The sequence below is a fragment of the Pyxicephalus adspersus genome, chromosome 7, assembly GCF_032062135.1.
Source record: "Pyxicephalus adspersus chromosome 7, UCB_Pads_2.0, whole genome shotgun sequence".
NCBI classification, from domain to species: Eukaryota; Metazoa; Chordata; class Amphibia; order Anura; family Pyxicephalidae; genus Pyxicephalus; species Pyxicephalus adspersus.
In genome coordinates this window covers 79171222-79176468 of record NC_092864.1, presented here as the reverse complement: position 1 = coordinate 79176468, position 5247 = coordinate 79171222, and the positions used below count along the sequence as shown (strand labels likewise).

General features: G+C 34.8%; 1 long non-coding RNA gene across 1 annotated transcript in view; it reads right to left on the bottom strand.

Annotated features, from left to right (window-relative positions):
* Nucleotides 1-280: 280 nt before the first annotated feature.
* Nucleotides 281-5247, bottom strand: part of LOC140335992 (uncharacterized) — a 10059-nt gene continuing 5092 nt past the window's right edge. The window contains exon 2 of the long non-coding RNA XR_011921795.1: nucleotides 281-945. This is a non-coding gene — a long non-coding RNA (uncharacterized lncRNA). The remainder of the gene's footprint in view (nucleotides 946-5247) is intronic.

Genomic DNA, 5247 nt, shown 5'->3' with positions numbered 1-5247 from the left:
GCCCACTAAATTGTTATTATCTAAAAGAATAAATGCCATATGAAAATTGTCATATACACTTCCTCCTCATGAATAAAATGTTTGAAGCAAGTCAAGCAACCAAGTGCAATATGGAAATATACAATTTTAGATCACCTATTTTAGAGGCCGTGCTGTCAATGCATCCAGACTTATACATTTAGCAGCTAGAAAACAGATGTCTCTGTGAGATGTGAAAGTCAATATTCACTGAGACTTTCCCAGACCTTAACACTGAAAGGTATATGTAGCTGCCAAAGTGTATGTGACAATGATTGTTTGTTTATTTTAATATATATTCTCCACAGAATTACAGATAACATAATAAAATGCTTGCTAAATAATAATTTAAACACAGCAATAGAATATAGTAACATATGTAAACTTTCTTGGTGTGATAGTTTGCATATAACTTATGATTTTTTTGCACTGCATAGCATTTTTGGTAAGTACTCATAAACATAAAAATGCAACTGTGTAAAAAATAAAGTTTAAGAGAAAATAAAAGGTTGCTTCTGTTTTGCTTATAACATTGTTACAGTCAGGCATTTAGCAATAGGAAGACAAATGCATTGTATGCTGTTACGGAAATGAGAGAGTTAAGACAGCCCACGCTCATCTGTCCTTCAACCTCGCTGGCAAAGAAGGGTTTGTCTATGTTGGCACATCACCTCTTCTATATTTTAAGTGTGGCCAAAAATAAAGCAAGGAAGTGAATGTGGTTGTTTAAGAACTTTCCAAAACATCCTCGCTACATCCTGATGTCGTTCTGATGGGTCCAGAGAATCCGATGAACACTGCAAGAGCAATAAGGATTTTTAGGGGCATTATGGTAGTGTAATGGAAACACATCTGCCCCCAAAAGTCCCTCATTTTCCCTGCGGTATGCAGCTATGTAGAATGCAAAGCTGGTAGTTTGTGGTTCCACTAGAAAGGAAAAGGGTAAAGTTAGTAATGTGCAAAATATGTTTCCCCACACAACAAAAGAAAACCATTAAATATGAATGAAATAATACATCCTACAAATACTTTATTTATATGCTCTTATTATTTGATAATTGTGCGACACCCTTAGTTATTGTCTCAATTTAAATTGTCAAATAAGAACATATATAAACTTATCTGACCATTTAAATGTATACATACACAAACACACAAATGGTTTTTCCAGAAATACCTTTAATAGAAAATTTTATATTTAACAATCAGGTGACTATCAAAATTTGTTCTGTGAAAAAAAATCACAAAAACACAAATTAGGAAATTTGTCAAACTGGCCATTCGGTCTGCTGTCCTGATCTGATGTTGCTATGATTTCTATAACATATAATGCCAATAAAAAGGAAGTATAGAGACATGAGTATGACATGTATGATGTTTAAAGACATTGGGTAATTATAAATAACTGAAAGAGGGTAAAGATTTCCCTTCACTGCACTTAAAGAAGAAAAAAGAATTATCAGTGTTTGCCTTGACCATGGAAGTACTAACCATTGCTCCGGCATTTTGTGGACCCCTCCTTCAGTGTTGTATAGACTCTACAATTCTAAATCTGACATTTGGGATAAAAAAAAAAGTGTCAATCTTCTGTGCTGCTTGCCACTTTAATACATAGAGTGAACTGAAAATGGTGTTATTTATGTTTAGTACTTGTCCAATGTCTCCTCCTCAGTCCTCCATTGCCAATCCTCTTTAGGCCGAGCAATACTCTATATTTATCATTTTGCTAATATCTTAGCAATATCTGTGCCTAGGTGTCATTGTGCAGGCTGGGCTCACAGTACACCAAGACTGAGAATAACTTACATGTAACTATATTGGTGCCATTCAATTCTGCAGGATGCCCACCCCCTGTTGATCCCAAAGAACGAATGAAGAAATGGATTTTCTAAAAATCACTGGAAATCCCTGGGCCAGAATAAAGGACTGCAGGGAAAAAGTTGTGTAAAAAGATAGAAAAATGGAAAAACAAGCCGGGAAAATGGCCGGAGCTCCAATGGAGGCTACAACAATAAATGAGTGCAGAGCAGGACTGGGCCCTGTCAAACTGACAATGTGACAGCTGGGTTCTGCAGAGTACAGGAGACAGTCAGGTCAATTTGGAGACCTCACCCCAAATGTACATGTAGATCATTATACACTATACACCAAACTCCCACTACTGCATTCTGTCTATTTACTAAAGTTAAATGGGCTCTCCATTCACATTCACCCAATGGGTTTTACCACCATAACACTTCTATTAGGGCTATCTAATGACTGTCACCATTTTCTTATATTACATCCTTCAACTTATTTACATTATTTACATTTATGTAACCCTTTTATCAAAAAAGAAGTCAGAGCACCAAGTGTGTGACAATGGAGTACAAGCCTACCACCTACATAGCAGGGTAGATAGCAGCTACTGTTATCAAATGCACTGGATTCATTGATCAGCAGCTTTATAAAAGTTTTGGCAGTTTGCTGGTGTGCAGCCTTGAGTTGTGTCCTAACACAATGTGTGCTTTCTTTTTCTAATGACTATACTTACTGTGACTGTACTTGTTAGTGCATGTGAAAAAACGTTTCATTCACTTTAAAATGTATAATTGCATGTTACCAATTTCATAAGTACTTTACATTACTAATCAAACAATTTACAAGAAACAAATTCTCATTAAATAGCCACTCCTCCCTATTCCTTCTATGGTGGTGAAATGGAGATTTCCCGTGGATACTGCGGGAGCCCCGGGGGAGAGATCAGGGAGAGTTATGGGCGATGAAGATTAAATCCGCAGTAAATAGTTTGACCCAGACGGTTATTTCTCAGTCTGCCATATCCGCATTGCATCCTTCTTTGGGGCTGCAAACTTTTGCATATTTGCAATTAAATTCTTATGTATTGGCTACTATCAAAACCCGTCACCCACCAACTGGGCCAACTCACTGGATATACTACATATATATAAATATATATATATATATATATATATATATATATATACTACCTACAGAACTAATTCAGAATATGAGAATAGGAACACTGGACTGTGTAGATGGGCTAAACATTTGCCAGACTATACCCCTAGTGAGATATTGATAGATTTCTGCAGAGCATGGAGGGCAATATCCTCTTCAATGTATAGGGGGATGACCTATACCATATGTTGTAGGTATGCCTGAATGTAAAGTATTTCTGGAGGACAGTATGCTCGTCTGAACACAATAGACACAAGGAGGAGAGTCCTTTCCACCTTTGAACAGACTGCATGGTAGGTCTATTTTTGTTTAAATAAGGCCGTTTCTTTTTTTGACAATACACAAAACACTATGGCCCTGATTTATAAAAGCTCTCCAAGGCTGGAGAGAATACACTTTCTTCAGTGAAGCTGGGTGATCAAGCCAACCTGGAATAGATCTGGTACAGGACTCAAAATGTTTGCTAGCAAATAGCAAACGATTTTTAAAAATCCATTCCATGTTTTCTGGATCACCCAGCTTCACTTCTGAAACTGTATTCTCTCCAGCTTCGGAGAGCTTTCATAAATCAGGCCCTATGTGTCTACATTTACTAAATAGTTATAATATGAAATACCAATATAATGATATTCTGTTGTATTCCCTATACCTGGCAAATTCTCTTAAACAATTGCTCTCACTGTTTGTAATTAATGTGATACCGCAAATGTCTGTATAATTAATATGTTGTTAACTATGTTGTACTAATTTCCCTTAAATAATCAATAAAAATATGTAAAAAAAAAACCTACTTACAATATATACTCAAATATAAACCAAGATTTTTTTTTGTGCCCATATTGTGATTGGAAAAATAATCTCATTTTGTACTTGGGTAACCCCAGTAAATGCTATGTCGTCATGTAAAGCATTTAACAAATTTGTGCTGTTTGATATTAAAGCGATATTAAATATTAAACTTTACAATGCATAAAAGATTTAAGTACAACTCAAAAGTACAAACACTTTAACCTGTAAAAATGGGAAAAGATTTTTAGACTGAGCCCATGTGATTTTACGTTTCCCTTTTGAATAAATGTTTTAAAACTAACACACCATGGAGATATTTATTCACGTTAATTTTATTGGCATTTCCATTTAATATGGTTTTAGATGTTAGCCATAATGACCACATATTGCGCCCTAGGTTTGGACCCAAGCTAATAAATACCTCTGATTATATTCTGATCAAATTATATTTGAATATATAAAATAAATATGTTTCTATTTTTAGGCCAGCAGATATTAGGTCTCCCTAGACATCTATTTTTGGTATATTTGGCATTCAGTAGTCCCTTTTGCTTTGGAAGATAATTAGGCTGCAGTGTTACCGGTGCAAAAATGGAGTATTATAGGGTTAGGCAGAGATTAGGTTAGAGTTATTGTGATAAACACTAGGTTACTTACAATACGTTATGTTACTGTTAGATAGTCGATAAGGAGTCATACAATTGTTATATGTCCTCTCTGCCGACTGTCTCCAGAGCTCAAGTACAAAATAATTGTAAGATGGAACAAAATGACAAAAGCAGGGCTGTTGCAGGCATAGTTGATGTTTTAGCACCATATCCTCAGAGTAATTAATAATTTCTGGAGACAACAATATATATGGGGGCTTTATGTACATTTTCACTTCTACGTGATTTTAAATGTGTATTTAAATCTATTCTCATGGACTTGGGAAAAATACAACTTTCAGTTTGCAGAAGAAATTATTCATAATAGCCCAGTTTGAAAAAGTTCCAAATGTTGAAGGACAGAAATGTTTGCCTTTTGTTTATCCATTTAGTATGACATGTTTAGTGTTAACAGTTAAAGGTCATTAGCGGTAATTTATCATTTGTCTCATTTTCTTATATGCATTGATAATACTGGACACAAATAAAATAAAAGCACTTAAATCTACAATGTTTTGTCTGTACTGCTCTTATCATTGAATAGCAATCTTCTTACAGTATTTATATCTGGAATCATCCTCCCTGAACTTGTAAATCAGTAAGTCATGTCATGTCATAGTTTTGTTACTCATCTATTAATAATATTATTATTATTATTATTATTATTAATATTTATAAAACACCAAACATATTACACAGTGCAGGGCAATAAATAGGAGCTTCAGATGACAAGCCTACATATACCGTGTTTCCCCGAAAATAAGACACTGTCTTATATTTTTTTGGGCTTCCAAAAACACACTAGGTCTTATTTTCAGGGTAGGTCTTATAT